An 18,306-nucleotide genomic window follows, 5' to 3' on the forward strand; every position below is an offset into this window, starting at 1 on the left:
GTAGCAGAGGATGGCCTAGCTGGTCATCAGTAGGAGGAGAGGCTCTTGGTTCTGTCAAGGCTCTCTGCCCCAGTGTAGGGGAACATCAGGGCCAGGAAGCAGGAGAGCAGGGGGAGGGGGAAAGAAATAGGAAGTTTTCTGAGGGGAAATGAGAAAAGGGGACAACATTTGAAATGTAAATAAAGAAAATATCTAATTAAAAAAAGAAAAAAACCAATCATTTTCTAAAGAAAATGCATAATGCCTTCTTAAATGATGAATAAGCATAATGGACCCATAAAAATTTGAAAAATGTCTTGTGGATAATAAAATATCTATATTCTACATGAAAAAAATAGAATTTGACTTTGCAACTAGCAACACCCCTCTTTTATACTGACATCCCTGATCTGTATAAGGACATGATAGGAAAATATTCCTGATACTTAAATATCTTTCCAAAATTAGTGATGACTATGTGAGTGTGAAGGGGTTTACTTAGAACTCGTCAGTAGAATTATCTTAAATCTTTTATAGCTTTTCTGTATTTTTTTATCCAAGTGAATTCTATATACAAGTCACTTTGAGCTATGCCTTTTCTTGTAGGTGTTGAGCATATCAGGATCATGTAAAAGATAAATGTAACTGACTCCTTTGGTGCAGTTAGAAGGTTCTAGATATACCAATTTAATCAGAAGTCTAGCAAAGTTGGATTAGCCGTGCTATTGAATTAGTCATATCCTAACTTCTTGTGTAGTGAACTCTGAAGCTGCTTTTTATTTTAAAGTTGTTTGAAAGGCAGTTTATAAGCAGTTGTTCTTAATGAAGTTAAAAATCGTTTGACTTCATCCTTGCTATTACAAAAATTAACCTACAAAACTTTTGCCTACATGTGTGATTGACCTCAAGCTACTCAAACTGGGAATCTATTTTTGTACAATTTTCCATATGACAACTAAATCTGTAGGACAGGCGTTGGCTGGTAACTAGGGTATAACTTCCTTCCATGTACCATGTTCTATACCTATTAGGTTAGCAGTAACTGCAGCAAAATTCAAAATTTCAATTGCTTGCACAATAGTTTTCTTATTTGTGAAAGTGTCCAGCACAGATGGTCCTAGTTGACAGACTTGTTTTCCATTTGAGAAACTGTTTAAGTTGTCAGGAAAATGAGGGCACACTTTTTTTTCACCCTGAAATGTAAGTCATGAGTAAGCAACCACTCAGGTCATTCTGACCTAGCATGGAAAGTTTCTGTGGACACTCTGGAAAGTTTCTGTGGACACTCTGACTCCATGACAATCATAAATACCCAGTGCATGGCTTTTCCTGGGTTTATAGCTGTTACTTAGAATGGCGAACATACGTGCCCAATGACCAATCTGAGTCATTCACTATTCTTTTTGACCTCTGCAACTGTAATAGCTATTGTGCTAGAAGCTCCTCCTCCCCCTCCCCCTCCCCCTCCTTTACCTAGAAAATCCAAATTCAGGAACACTCACTCTGGCCAACTAGAATGTGTCTTGTCTTCTCCAGGTAGCTCTTCTCATTTTGATCAGAATGAACACTTCCCACACCTGCTAAGCATCGAATTGCTCCATAGGTTGGCAGAGCCAGCTTATAGGAACTATCCGTACGATGTTCGATGTTCTGCTTTTCTTTTCTAGAACTTCTGAGTCCTTAACTTCGGGTGGAAGATGATGTGAACATGGGGGATGTTGAAAGCCCAGATACAAAACTCTTTCTACTCAAAGTTCTGGGGAAAATATACATATAGGGATGACAGGAATTTCAAGAACGTAAGGAAAGAAAACAAAGCAACCTTTGAGCAGCTGCTTCAACCAGTAACATTGCAGAAGAGGGGAGTATACACAAGGCTCTGCTGAACAGGTAATCAGTCCTCTCTGCCACTGACCAGTTTGAATAGTTACATATTATTTCCCTTACCAGTCATTCCATAGAAGAAATATTATTATGTTTGAAGATCAGAAATACAAATGTGTAAATTAAAAGCAATTTTTAAAGTTTTAGTGATATTAAATGAAAATCCCTCCTCTCTTGCAAATGAAATCATCCTTGACTTAGCATAAGCCATATACCCAATTTTCTAAAAGGAAATTGAAAGGAGATTGAAACAGAGAAAAACAGTGATGGTTGTGGAGAAACAAAATCAAAACAATGGGACAGAACATGTACTTACTATGGAAATCCACCTTTTTCAGGAAGGGAGTCACCAGATAGTAGAAGCAACAGGAAAATTCCCTCACTCAGAACCTTCAGAGATAACGCCCTGGTACTCATACATTGATTTTTAAACATTTTCATCAAAATGGTGACAATAAACCTATTGATTCATGGAGGACAGATACGCGGCAAGTCCTTACTGATGTCATAAAGGAACCTCATGGTACATGAAAATGCCCCAAAATATATTAGAAATATATGTTATCAACTAGGAGTGTGATATGTTGCCAGTTAAGTCACCAAATACATTCTTATTTTGATTTACTACAAAACGAATCTAACTTATAAATGAAAGACCTCAAAATAATCAGGAGAACAAATGAAAACAAAGTTTGAAAATAAATTGGACTATAATGGGCATGACATGACTAAACCCTGAGGACACTACTCTGAGTTGTTTTAGTTAGGGCTCTGCAGTCAGACACAAATGGACCCTAAAGTGGGATGTATGAGGATTGCCCAGGGGGAAGTGGCCTGCTTGATAATGAGCAACCAAGAGAGGTGTTTAGAATCAGGTGAATGGGAGACCCAGCCAAGTGGTTCAGTCTAAACCTGAAGTGTTCCAAAGAAAAGTGATAAAGTAATGAAGCTGAAGGCCCTAGCGCCTCAGAAGAAGTTGTTCTGCATCTCCAAGTTCAAATTCTAGAGAACCCAGAATTCTGACATCTAAAACTCAGAAGAATCATATCCCTAGTTCAGAAGAGTCAATTCAGTCTTCTGTCCTTTTCTACCTTCTAGAAGTTTAAGCAGATTGAATGATGACCACTAACACTGAAGGTCTATATTTGACACTTGAGCCATAGAGTCACATAACAATTTCTTTTGGAAAGTCCCTTATAGACACTTCCAGTCACTATAATCAAAATCAAAACACCTAAACTTCTCTATCTTCAAAACAATGATGGGCTCAGTGCCTATTAAAGCACCTGGATTAAATATTGCTTTGCCAGCTGTGGGGAAATGCCCTTGGTAGTCATCAAAAATTATCAAAGAGGCTTTCATCGGAGCCTCAGGACAGGAACAGGATGAGGTTAACCCCCAGTGAAGCCAGGCACAACTATCTAAGTTTTCATAGCATGAAAAAAGAAAAAGGAAAGAAAACAAAGAATTTGAAGCAACTGATAACAGGTTAAGTCATCTGCCTTTGTTCCAAGTTCAGTTGTCCTCTGCTTAGAGGATTGCTTAGTTAAATTCCTTCAAACTAGGCAACCATCAGGAGGAAAGTGAAGGAATATTCTCAGCTCTGGGAGTAGCGAATTAGCTTTCTTCCTCTGATTATAGAATCCTTCAACTGCCATTGAAAGCAGCAGAATGTAGTTTCAAAAAATTAGAAAATTTCTTGCAACTTCTTCAATTTGATGCACAATTCATCCATCCCTCAATTCTCCTCCACTGGGAGAGAATCTATACCACAAGTTGATCCCTTACTGGTGAAAGGAAAAGTCAAAGTTATCAGCACAAAGGACATTTATTTTTCCTGCAGGACAAAGAGACAAGGACAGGAGGCAGAGGATGAGGGAGAGGGAGAAGGAAACAAGAGAGAAAGAAAAGGGTTATTTGTCCTGGAGTGGGGGCATGGAACAAAGGACACACTTTGGATAGAAAGGAGAGAAATGTGGCACACAGGAAATGGAGGCTTATAAAGGTAAAATGGGAAAACACATATTAGGATGAGGTGTTTAATTGAACATGTTATTTAGGTGAGCCAAAGGGGCTTTGAATTTCTAGACTTCAGTACTCTGATAGCTGGACCTTGGTAATCAGCTTCATGAGGAAGAAATAGCCAAATAAGGAAATAAATCTTGGAGCCTAGCATTAGCAACATAATCTAAAGGTTTTTAGTAAGGCTGAAGTAATTGGAGAGAAAGGCCTGCCAGAACCATGCCTACCACGCTCAAGATGACCAGAGTACCTTCAACTGATATAATCATTATCAGTTGACTGTAAAAAATACCTTAATCTTCCGCTATGATATACCTGCAGTAGTGTTCCATAGAGACTCATAGTGTAGTACTTTTCAAGTACAATGGACTGGTAGGGGTGGAGAAAGATCTCAGAGTCACTCATTCCTGAGTAGGATTGGCATTTGAAATTATAGCAGTGTTATTGACATAAATGGGTGGTTTCACAACAATGTAAATAAACTTAATGTCATTCATAGTTATATATTTGTGTATATATGTATATATGTTTATTTATATATATATTTTATATATTTGTACTTTTTATAATAAATGGATAGATAACCAGGAGGCCTTCAACAGCAAATCTAAATAGTCAACAGTATGGAGCCAGAATCCTTGCTGGGATGACATATTTGTGAGAAGAAAACAGGTAACATTTGATGAGTTTTGGAAGCATGAAATACTCTTGGATAGTATGTCATGGATGTGATTCCTAAATTCAGCTCCCATTGTGAGATACACTGAAGCTGTGAACATATACTGTCTGGATCCCAAGTGGTTATCCTGGAGAGCATTTTGAAACTCCTAATAGGAAATGCTTAACATGTCTGGGAAAAACCTAAAGAGACATACAATTCTCAAATTTCTGCAGTTAAATTTGAACTATTCTCATTATTTTTGTGACCCTGTTGAATCCGTAGCCCAGTGTGGACTGGAGAAGCATTGGTTATACAAACTGTTCACATTCCATCCAGCATAATAGGCTGTCATCAGTGGTACAGTAATTTCACATCTCAAAAGTAGGGGTAAACATGAGTAGGAATGACTCTTTCTGAAACTGTTGATAACTACAAAATTGCCTGTTCTGTTCTCTCTTGACACCAGTAATTTCCACAGGGAGCTCATAACTTTGGCTGCCTCTCCATCCATAAATCTGGAAGAAAGTAATAACTTTAATGTTTTAACAGAGACAACATAAAATGTTCCTCTCTGAATTACAAGTGCTCTTAAACCAATTGCTTGAGGCGAGTGTACTTCTTGCATCAACAAGTCCGTGAAGGTTGACTGAGAGGCAGAGAAGCCGCAAGTCTTCATGATTGATAACTGCAAACACCTGTATTAAAGGGATGGTTCTTGTGAATTATGAGAAGCAGCGAAGCAGAAACAAATCTGTTCACTGCGGATTCTCTGACAACATAATTGTATCCTACTTGCTGATATTTTAATCATAGTACTATGGAACACCCAGTTAAATCAAAAGGAAAGAATCCGGAAAAAACCTGTGTGCCCATGTCTTTCCATCTATAATGGCATTCATGTGTGCATTTAACTTGTTTTCGGTGAAAAACTCAGTGATATAGAGAATGTATAAAAGTTAATTAGAAATTTCACCCTTATATTATTTTAAAACTGGTTACCCTGTTACTATTTTTTGTTTATTTGTAACTTAATTACAACATTCCTTCCTTCCCCCTCCCTTTCATTCCTCCAAGCTCTCCTGTCTACCTCTTTCTACTCTCTTTTAAATTCATAGCCTCCTTTTCATTAATTGTTCTTGCATGCACGTGTTTATTTTATATACATTTATTTCTAAGTATAACCTATGGAGTTCATAAAATGTTACTTGAATATATGTTTTCAGAGCTGACCATTGGCACCAATTATTATGCTCTTCCATAGGAAGGACCATCTTTACTACTTTCAACTTCACTGCATTGCCAGTAGCTCTTTATGTAAGGCTGAGGCGAGGCTTGTGATCTTTTCCCTCATGCAGTTTTGCATGTTCATTGGTGTCATGCTTGTTGAGCTCACGTTTGGATGACCATGTTAACCAACAGCTCTCTAATTGAACATAAGATTCGCTCAACAAGAGAATTACTATATCTCGTACAAGAAACTTAGTCAAATATCCAGAGCTAGTGAATATGTGTATCACAGAGGAGAATCTACAAATCCACAACTGCTAATTTACTAAACCACCATAATTCAAAACAATGATCTATAAACCCATCTCCTATACCTGCAAATAAGTGTCCTCTTCTCCACTCACCAAGGAATCTTCTCTTTGCAGTGGCCTGAGACGAGTATAGAAAACCAGAGGCAATCAAAATACAGAGTTGTGGAGCCCAATGCCAATGGATTCATCTACAAAACAGCCCTGCAACTAAGGTTCAGGAAACATTTCAAAAGAGATGACAAAAATATTTTAAGAGTCAGAGGATCAGAGACTTTAATGTGAGCTGTGTCTCCTAGTAACATCAGAAGCTATACCTGTAACATGTCACAGACATGACTTTGTTACTATTTTTAAATATGATTAAAATTAATTTTAGTCTGTCAGAAATATAGGAAATAAAATTTAAAAACCCTCTATATATGATGATGTATTTGATAGCAATATATAGATTCTCCTTAACAAATCTTAAGTAGTAAATTTTTCCAGGAAATATTAATTTCCAAATCTATACAGTGTGATGAATATTATTGTTCAGGGTCAAAAGATTTTATATGATTGTAACAATTTATATTAAGATTATTTATTAATTTATTTCATATTAATAGAAAATTATATATTATAAAGTAATGTGTATGAAAATATTTAAAAATCTATATTTTTAATTAAAAATTTGCAATTGGACAAATCTGTAAATTTTTAATAAAAAAGTTTGTAATTAGGCACTGCAGCCACATTTCAAATACACAAAGATTCTATAGGCATATAAAAACTGAGCCCCTATCATAAAGTCAGTGTCTAATAAAAAACATTATGTAGGAGTCTATATTAGAACTCTTCCCCAGGGTTGGGGGGAAATGGAAAATTTTTTCTATGTGTATACTAATTAATAAGATAAAACTTTGTAATCATGTATCTAGTCATTTATTAATACAAAAGTAGTCATCCCTATTATTGGAAATCAGAGCAACTTATAAGTTTTACATTCCTTTTAAAGCTTTATGGCCAAGAAATACTATTCCCTCACAAATGTCAACATATCACACAAATAAACACATCTGAGAGTTGTTGGTAACATAGACAGGGACCCTTTGTGATCTGCCTTTTCATACTGCTGCCTTAATGTCTTCTATAACCCTTATTGAGTATCAGAGATTGCCCCCATAGCTTTCCAAAATATTAAAAAATCCTGAGCTTAGTACATCTAGTATGCTTCAAATGCTCCACATTTTCTCTAAGCAGAACACAATTCAGCTTTATAGTGATCAAAGTAGGAGATAATAAAATTTCATCATATATATATATGTACTGTATATATATGTACATATATATGTACATGATATATATATGTACTGTATAGATATGATAGATACTGTATCTAAATTCAGTAATTTCCATTCTGCATATTTCACAAATATGCAGATTTCTCAGTAAAAATATACTTCTGCCTAGTGTATTTCATTTAGTAGATTTCTTATTTATTCATTCATAAATTTATTAGTCATTAATCAGGTTTTGTGAACATAGGATGTTTATGAAAAATGGAAAAATTCTAACAAAAATATTGAATGAGATGTTATCTAGTTTACACTTTTTAGTCAATTCCTTTATATAAGACTTTGAATAAATGTAGCACAAGTCATTTTTAAATGTTTTAATATTAATATTACACTTAAGTCTTAGTATTTTCAAAGAATCTCTATGATGTAGTTCCATAATCTATACCTTTCTATTAATGATGGGATGCACTGTAACCCAATGCTATACCACACCTAGACCTACATCCAACCATTTGTAGCTGTAAATTACATGAGTTATTGAAAACAGGGCCCTGAGGATTGAGGTACATAAAGAGTATGTTTATCCTAAAACTAAGTAAAGCACTATTTTATACACTCAAGGTATTTTTACAAGTAGCCTTTGAAATATTTAGACAGGTGGCTAGGTATAAATTTGGTCTGTTGAACAGATGTGTATCTATGCCTAACGGATCATAAAATCCAAAAGGTTAATAAAGGTATAAGAGGTGTGATCATGAGTAAGACTTGGTATGAGTCCATAGTATAATTTAACTATGAGGTACTATATAGTAAGAGACATGTGAGGAATACCATGTCTTTTCCTCTAAAAAGATGTCTAAGTGGTGTCATTTCCCCTGGAGAAGATAAGGGAGAAACCTGGATCAGATACTTTTCAAGTGGTATAGACTTGTAATTAAAACAAAAGTTGTCAGCCGGGCGTGGTGGCACACACCTTTAATCCCAGCACTCGGGAGGCAGAGGCAGGCAGATTTCTGAGTTCGAGGCCAGCCTGGTCTACAAAGTGAGTTCCAGGATAGCCAGGGCTATACAGAGAAACCTCTGTCTTGAAAAACCAAAAAAAAAAAAAAAAAAAAAAAAAAACCAAAAAATAAACAACCCCTTCCCACAAAACCCCAAAAGGTATCACAGTAAAATTTAGAACACAGGTTCCAAAATATAATAATAAAAATAAAATATAAGAGCAGAGAGAATTGGTTAAATTCACTTAAATCTTCATTCTAAAAGTATAATGCTTTAGAAAGAAATCAACATAATAAAGAATAATATAGTTCGTTAAAAATTTTTAATTTTGTATGGAGTATATTATGTGTTCCTATTTGTGAATATTACATATGGAGGGCATAATTCAATATTTCTTTATCAATTTCCACTGTATTTTGGGACTATGAATACAGAGCTCCATGATTCACATAAATTAGATGATGGTCCAGCCCCAAGGATTTCTTCCTCTCAAGAGTCCAGCTTTTACGAGTGTTAGAATTTCAACCTCAGATCCTCATCTTGTGTAGAGATCAATTTACCAACTGAACCATCTCTTTGGATCCATTATTTATTTAAAAATATTCATGAGAGGAATGTCAATATATAAATGCTATAGTGATTGTACCAACATTATTGGCATGTAAAATATTTTGAATGTGAGTTTGTTTATATCATGCTTGTAAGTCAGTAAAATAAACTAGAATGCAATTAGATAAATTTATACTGAAAAGACAAACTTTTAAGTCACAACAATTATTTGGAAAGCCTAGCTCTTATATAAATAAATAGCATTGTTGAAACAAATACTGTGTGAAAACAAGAAAGCAGAAGCTGAAGATGTTTTAATTTACTAAATGAATTAACATAGAATAAGAGGAACTGTATAGGTTTTTACAGGAGAAAAAGTGTGTGTGTGTGTGCGTTGTCTGCATGTCTTCATGTATGTGTTAGATTTATATAGAATGTATGTATATCTATAATTATAAATGGGATCTGTTAGACTAGTTTACACAGAGGCTGATAGACCAATGGTAGTGTATAGGATAGAATGAGGGGACAGAAACTTCTCAACCAGAGTCTATAAGTAAGAAAATAAGAGAGAGCAGTGACTAAGGCTGAAGGTTCAGAATGTTCTTGCAGAGTCAGTAGTGTGAGCCATGTTGAAATATCTGAGTTCAATGTCAGTAGCACAGAAGTGCCCCAGCTCGAGCACAGAGCGTGTGCACTGAGTCTCAAGGAAGATTTCCATTTCTAACTTTTCTACCCAGACCTCAGGCATAATTCAGGTGGGTGCCCTAAAAAAATTGGGGTAGACTTTTCTTCCATTTTACTAACCCCCATCACAAACATCTCAGGAAATGTTCTTATATACATAACCAAGTTTCTTTCTATTTTTTTTAATCCAGTCAAATTGACAACCATGGTTAGGTATCACAAGAAAGATGTGCCTGAAAATTTAAAGGGTAGGGTACAGACACCAACATTTGAATTAGAGAGAGAGTAAGGAGGGGTACTATGAAACGGATTACAGGAAGGGATGAAAGTAAGCAAGTAAATGATGGAAACACATTTTAATTTAAAATAAGTACTTAATAAGAAAATAAAAGAATTCTCACAAATATTAAGAGACAGTATTTTAGAAGCTTATTTGTATATCTCATAATTTTTTGGTTAGCTTCTCTTACAAACGCACAAAGCACGTTTAGGATTTCTATGGTTAGCTCTGTGTTCTGAGGGTAATGTTGGGCAACTCCTTACATGATATAAAGATTTTTCTAAAGGAGAAATTAAAGTCACTTTCCATGTCAGCAGGCAGGGAGCATAATGATTTCCACATGGCTGGCAACAGGCCACAGTGCAGTTCTCCTCTTTGAAGATCATTCACTGTGTCAGAAAGGGAAGACACCTAGGCAACCTCACTGTGTTCCATCTTCCCCCTGGCTGTTACAAAGCAACCCTTCTTCTGCAACAGTGATCAACAAGATGCTGAGCCAAGGTTGTCTTTGTGTACTCTAAAGTTTTTCCTTTCTAAAGTCCATTTCATGCAAAATTTCCCAACATATTCTCTGTCTCTGTCTCTGCCCCTCTCTCTCTGTGTCTCTCTGTGTGTCTCTCTATGTCTCTGTCTCTCTTTTCTGTCTCTCTCTCTGTCTGTCTGTCTGTCTCTGTCTGTCTGTCTGTCTCTGTCTGTCTGTCTGTCTGTCTCTCATCTGCAATATTTATCAACAAACACCCTAACAGCTCATGAGGTTAATACAGCCTTTGTTTTTCTGAAAATGCATTATCATGCATTAACTAAAGGCAAGACTTGGTGCCATATGTAACTTTCACAGAGGGGAAAACCTATAAAAAAACTTAGATTTTTCTTACCAAATTCCATTTTTTCACAACGGAGACATAGTATTAAATGTAAGGATTTAATGAGGGTCTGCATTCTAAATTCACAGAACATGCATATAAGGTACCACTGGGAAGTACGTGTTTTTACTATTACTTTCATTTGTAGTTGGGCTCCACATCACATAATAATATTTAAGTGTTTTAGACTTATGTACATGGATCAAAATAGAGTAACAAAAAATGTGTATTTGAAATTCTGTCCTGTTCCAAATATGTTCTTCCTTCTAAATATAGCATATATCGAATAAATTATTTTATTAATACTTTTTTCTATCATTTGGAAATAAAAAGTTGGCAGACTGGAAAGAGTAAGGAGTCTACATCTGGCTCCTACTCCCATGGCCTTAGAAGTACACTGAGCTCCACAGAAACAGACCTGGGGCAAGTGGGAGCCTGACAGGCAGAGAGTGACTCTAAGCCTCTGGGAGGGCAAGGGAGATCCTTAGAAAGCCATAGGGAAAATATCTTTTTCTGAGTTCTGTGTGTGAACTTGTCCAGAGGAACCCAGGAAGTGGCACTGGCTGCTTCAGTCTTTAGGGAAGTGTTCAGGAAGGTGGAAGGCAACATCTATTAAAGAAAAAAAAAAAAAAGAAGAAGAAGAAGAAGGCACGGCCAGGGCTAATGAGGCTTTTTATGAATGAGAAATGCAAACGTAGATTTCCCTCCACAGGCTGAAACCAAAAAGTAGTTTCACGGGAATTCACGGGCCTGAATGAATAAAAGGGGCCTCCTTCAGCTTTCTTCTGTTGTGAGATTGATCCATAGATCATGGTCCACAGAACAGAAATCCCAGCTTTTTTTTTTTTTTTTTTTTTTTTTTTTTTTTTTTTTTTTTTTTTACTGGTGATGCTATTAAGAAAGAGGGAGGGAGGTGGAGCATTGCTGTTGCAAGTGACAAGCAACCTCATGAAAATGTTGAGCTCAAGAACATTAGGAAAGGGTTAATGCTGCTACAGAGCTAATGGAAAAGCTGATGCAGCCAAAGGTGTCAAGGCTGAAAAAAAGCAAGCAACCAACACACACACACACACACACATATATACATATATATATATATATATATATGAGATTATCAGACTCAAATTTTCTGTTGCAGGTATTTTATCAATCTCTGATTTCTTCTCTTACACACGCCTCAGATAAATTGTATTTTTATTATTTGGGGGTTTATGTTAATTTTTCTCATGGTGTGAGAGTTAGAACCTGGGGCATTGAGCTTGTCAGGCAGCTGCTCAACGGCTCTTTTGCCAATCCAGTAGTATTGCCATTTTTTGGTTACTCTCGATGATACATACATTCACTAAATCATTCATTTCTAACATAGCTTTGCTAATTCTACTATGAGCATTTGATTGCTCAAACAGATCTCAATTCCATTGTGAAAATCTGATTTTCCTTGTTTGTTAATAAGAAGGATTGTAATTCTTTTAAAATTCTTACTTTTAAGGTAATTTTATGGGTTGTTTAGTTTTCACTTTTGTTTTTCTTTTACCTTGAAGAGGAGCATAGAATTCTAAAAGATGGTAAAGAAGCAGGCAGCCCACAAAGGAAACTACATGCATTCCCTTCAAGGAGGTTTATTGAATGAAAGAGGTTCAATTCCAGGTTTGGATTAGAGGTGCATTAGACCAAAAAAAAAAAAAAAAAAAAAAGAAAAGAAAAAAAAAAACAAAAACAACAACAACAAAAAAACAGTATCTGGAGAATGAAATATACTGGGGCCTTGAAAAATCAGGAGAGAAGAATATTCACTGACAGAAGGAGAAAGACAGACAGACAGACAGACAGACAGACAGAGAGAACAAGAGAGAGAACTAGAGATAAAAGCAGAGTGTGTGCTGCCATGAGACAGCTGGCAGTGGAAAGCCAGAGGGCCCAATTCATCTCTGGACCAAATTCCCTAACCGTCTCTTAGAGGAATCTCAAAATAATTAACAAATAAGAGATCTGACTTTTTATAACCTTTTAAAGGTGGGAGATTTTCACAGCACATGATTTGGTTCAGCATAGAATATGTGTCAAGGAACATGGAAGGGCAGGATACAGAGATGGAGAACTGCCAAATCACAGTACATACTTCTTAACTCCATCCCAGAGACAGCTGCAGAAAGGCATGATCTGATTCAGGTTAGGAGACTAGGACAAAGTTGCAGGCCTATGTTTTAAGTCGTCCTTTCCTCGGGGCTATTTGACTGATGTTGAACACCAGAAACAGAAAGTGTGCATGCTCCTGAATACACACCATGACCAACTTCAATGCAGATTCTGGTGAGAGTTTTTCACACTGCCCTGGAAGACAGTAGGAAATTCAGTTCTCCCAGCACTTTCATCTCAACTTTTAGTTTTGAGGGCAACTAGTATATTTGCTTGTAAGGCTCTTGCAACTTGACTTCTTTTGTCACTCACTGTTTAGACTTGGGATTGTCTGAATTTCTGACATCAATGGTGTTTCCTACCACTGAGACCAATTCTCAGCTCTCTCAGCTTCTAGGCCTCCTGCAGAATTAGAAACCACTTCAAGACAAAAGTAGTTGTATACTCAATGCCTACTCACATTCCCTCAAGGGGTTGTCTCTTACTCAACTGTCTTCTGGAGGAGATGGCCAGAGATTATATTCTGCAGTGCATTCTAATATTTTTGCCTCTTCATTGCTTTGAACTTCAGCTATCTTGTCATAAACTCAAATCCCCAAATATTCAGTTATATAATAAAATGATAGAAACTACTGCGTTTCTATTTTCATGTAGATTTGCTTGGATAAATACATCCCTTGTACCTAGTCACCTTGTACCAGACACCAATACCTCTTGTTCACTGAGGCAAATCCTGACACAATGCCACAATTTTACTTTTTCAGGATATCTTCCCATCCACAGCTCTCTGATGCCTTTCAGGGAGACAATCTTTGTGTTGAACCTGAGATTTTTCTGAAGTCTTCTTTACAAAAGTACATCCTCTAGTTCTCTTAACAAATTTCTGCTCTTTTCGGTAGAAAGCAAATAATTTCGTTTTTAACAATCAAGTTTCTGATATTCCAGAAGGATGATGTTTTTTTCTTACTTCATAATGTATTGGAATATTTTGTACGTTATTGGGACTTTCTTCTATTGCCAAAGGTTTATTTTATTTAGTGTGTCTTTAAAGTTAGATAATGGAAGCCATCAGACTCTAATTTTACCTAGGTATGTATAGCACGAAATAATTAAAATTAGAAGAAATTTATAAACTAAATCTATATTGCACATATTTTGACATCATAATTTTATAATGTATATAAAATTATATTGTAAATAATTGGATGGGATGGTATTTGCCTATAATCTCAGTGCTGAGAAGATGGAGACAATAGTGCAGACATCAAGGCTAGCTTCCCCTATATGAAAGCCTGTCTCACAAAAGGAAAAAATACATCATGGAACTAGATAATAATCAACAAGAAGAAAAACTATTTACCTAGAGTTTTATATTATAAACACAGCCTCCATTGTTTGGGTTTGGCAAAGACTCAAAGGCAGTCACTACAGTGGGAAGCTATAAAGTAAAGAAAAACAACAAACAGACAAATTGAGTAATAGAGTAATAGAAAGCTTCAAATAATCTTTGAGTATAGATCATCATCAGAGGGATGCTGAATATTTTAGGTGAACTAGTAGCAGAGCATACTATGCTGTGGAATAAACTATTTTTAACTCATATGTGGCCAAGAGTGAAAGACAGAACTACACTTAGGGAAGGAAGTTGAGGGTAACTGTCACATTCGATGGGCTCCGGGCTGACTTCACTAATGTAGCAGTTGGCTTTCTTGCTGATGGCATATTTTGGGGGCTAGTTTTATTGTCAGTGTGATGTGTCCATTAGTAGTTTTGTTTCTAGTGTACAAATAGAAACCTTTTCAGTAACAACTGAATCAAATCATGACATCCTTTAAAAATTGTGCACAACGAACACTGAAAAGTTTAGAGATTCCCACTTGTTATCCATGGAAAGTCTTTTCAGAAAGTTTAATTCTAAATTAAAAAAAAAAAAAAAGAGAGAACCCAGTGTTAATTCAAATAGCACTCATAGTCAAAGCAAAATCTCCATCACATATAACCTATATTAAGTAACACCATTTTCTTTCACATATGTAACATTGAGTTTCTTTGAAAACCTTTGATGGGCTGAAGGCCCTAACTTTACATCATCTGTCTTCTGTTTCTGTGTTTGTTCTCGTTCTTCCTTGTCCTTCCATTCCAAGTCTATATAATGCTCACTCATTGCCGTATTCAACATTGATGATGTATTCATCTTCCCTGCAGAGCTACATTTGAACTCATTATATTTTAGTAATACACTTGAGTCAGAAAATCTTAAATTAATGTCAAACTTGACCATGTGCAAAGATATATAGTAAACATAATACTCTCCTAGGTATGGTCATTGCATTCAACTAAATTTAGATTTGTTTCAGATTTGACCTGACCTAAGATAGAAAACTCATACAGCTTGTTCAGTAATAAAGACACAAGAGAAATGAAAACTCTTTATCATGATAGCTAATAGTTTGTTGATGCTAATTATTTTTGGTGTTTTTTTTGTTTGTTTGTTTGTTTTTGTTTGTTTTTTGTTTGTTTTTTTCCAAGACAGGGTTTCTTTGTATAGCCCTGGCTGTCCTGGAACTCACTTTTGTAGATCAGACTGGTCTCGAACTCAGAAATCAGCCTGTTTCTGCCCTCCCAGGTGCTGGGATTAAAGGCGTATGCCACCACTGCCTGGCATTGTTTTGTTTTCATGTATGATTTATAAGAAACAAGAAAATCCTTACTGGATGCTGAAGATATTGACATAATATCCTGTTTATTTAAAGTCATCATGAAATAGAAAGTGTACCACAAATGTGGTACAATTAATATAATATGAAAAAATCTGTAAAACAATCACAATTCTTGTTTTTCAATACCCCTAACATAAGCTCAATTCTGTGCCACACCCCCTGGCTACTGGATCTATAGGGATATAGTGTCTCTTTCTCTGTCATCTGTATATGAAGATCTGCATCATCCCCTGGTTTATAAGCTGTTGAATGTGTTCCTACTTGATTTACAGTAATCAGCTTTCTCAAGTGAACTTATACATATAGAAACATAATGCTACTAACAAAAATAAACTAAAACCAGACATAAATAATGGCAGAAATGAATAGCAAGTGCAGAATCACATCCATGACTTTATAGCCAGATGAGCATAGGCAAAATTGTCAACACACAACAGGGTAAAGATAGCATATCAATAAATAATGCAGCAAAGACTGGATCTACATGATTCATATGAATTAAATGAGACATATCTCACATCACACGCAAAAGCTACAGAAACCAAGATCACTTTCTTAATTGGGATAACAAAAGTACAAAACTAACACACACACACACACACACACACACACACACACAGACACACACAAATGGAAAAGCAATATTAAAACAGTTTGAATAATTTAGATATGATGCCTGTTTTGCCAGGAAGAACGTTTGGGAAGCCCAAAAAGACCACCAAGGAGCCATTTCTGATGTAATCACCTTAGGGTCTCTTTATTACAAGCTTGGGCTTGGGCTCTCCACCAACCCAACTGTGACACAGCAGCACAGGAAGACAGAGCAGCTCTGAATCCTCAAAGCAGGACAAGGTTTTATAGGAAATGGAAGTGATGGGGCAGGGGTCTATCCTGGCAAGTCTCTAACTGAATGTCTTATCTTTAGTCCACAGGTAGATGTTCTGAAGCAAGAGTTATCTTTGAGTATCTGTTGCTAGGAAGTAGCTAGGGAGTAACTCTGGCCAAGAGTAAGCCGAGGGGTTCTTCCTGATATGTGTGTGTAGCTTGGGTTCTGCTGCAGATCAAGTTCTCAGACGTTTGTCTTCAAGATGGAGGCTGGTCCCAAGATGGAGTAGGTTTGGACTCTCACCCGCAAAGGCACAATTAAGGAGAAATCTATCATAGACCAGTAAGATACAACTACTAAATGTAAATGCAAACTAGTCATATAATTAGTAGTTAATGCCCAAAATATGTAAGGAATTCAAACAATCCAATAACTGCAAAAAATGCTGAACTGAAAATGGGCGATAGATGTAGATATTAAAAAAAAAAAAAGGTTATCAAGGAGCCTGGGAACATTCATGGTGGTAAGGATGTGGGGGGAGCAGTGAAGTAGAGGGGTCAGAGGAGGGGTAAAGGGGGGAAACTGTGGTTAGGATGTATTGTATAGGAGAAAAAAACCTATATGAATGGGCAGAAAATATGTGAAAAAAGATAGGCTCAAAATCAGTAACCATCATAAAAACACAAAATGACTGAGCTATCATTTCATTCCAGTAACAAGAGCTTTATTTTAACAGACTGAGGATAAAAAAGATTTGCGAGGTTGTGGAGTTCAGAAAACTTTTCTATGGTGTTGATGAAGATATAAATTAGCTCAGCTATTATGGAAAACCATGTATAGGTTCTTCAGATGGCAAAATAGAAATACTCAACTAAGTACATAGCCACAGTAAATTAAAGCAGTGTGTTATAGAGAGATCATCACTTCCATGTTTACTGTAGCACTGTAGCCAACAGAAAAGATATCAGTAGTCAAGACATGGAACTGACTTAAATATTCATCAGTTGATGAATAGATAAAGAGATGGTAGCTTACATATACTAATGAAATACTATAGTGCCATCAAAACAAAGAAAATCTTATCACTTTGACAAAATGGAAAATCCTAGAATACCTTAGTTAAGTAAAATAAGTCAAGGGCAAAGAGGCAAGTAAACTATATACAGTTTCCCAAGTTGCTGGGCCTTCTGTGAATGGGAGTTTGTTGGAAGAGATTGCACCCATACTCAAAGGAGAAAAACAGTTTAGTTAGAAAGCAGAAATGAATTTTTTAAAATGCATTCTCACGACAATGACTGTATTTAATTATCTGTTGTATTCTTGAGAAATCCAAAGAGAGGATGTGAAATGTTCTCACCACAAAAATGACAGCTATGTGAAGTGTTGCACTTATTGAATATTTGGGTTTAGTATTCCGCAATGTGCCCATTATTCAAATACAATTTCACACACAATAAAACACAGAATTACCAGTTTTTTATTTAAAAGCAGTTTGAATATGCTTGAACATTAGAAAGTTGCCTTCTCTGCCTTTATTTTGTAGGACTAGAGTGCATTAATTTCTGTTGCTTTTGTGTCCTAGTTTGCTTCTCAGAGAATCTGATAAAATACTGACAAAAACTAACTTGTTTTCTAGCAGCTGTGTTAGAAATGGCACAACTGCCCTTAACTGCACACATACACACGTATTTTTAAATAAAAATGTCCCGTGGGTCCTGGCTAATTATTAATATCTTATGCCACTCTCCACATTATGAACCATCAGAGACTTAATTCTGTTTATGATTTCGACATGAAACTAATCCCCTGAATTAATATGTAGAAATCTCTGGATCCCATCCTGAAGTTGTTTCAGGCATACTCTATTGAGATGTTAACCTTC

This window comes from Mus caroli, unplaced genomic scaffold, assembly GCF_978045245.1.
Source record: "Mus caroli unplaced genomic scaffold, Mus_caroli_1 scaffold_4, whole genome shotgun sequence".
NCBI classification, from domain to species: Eukaryota; Metazoa; Chordata; class Mammalia; order Rodentia; family Muridae; genus Mus; species Mus caroli.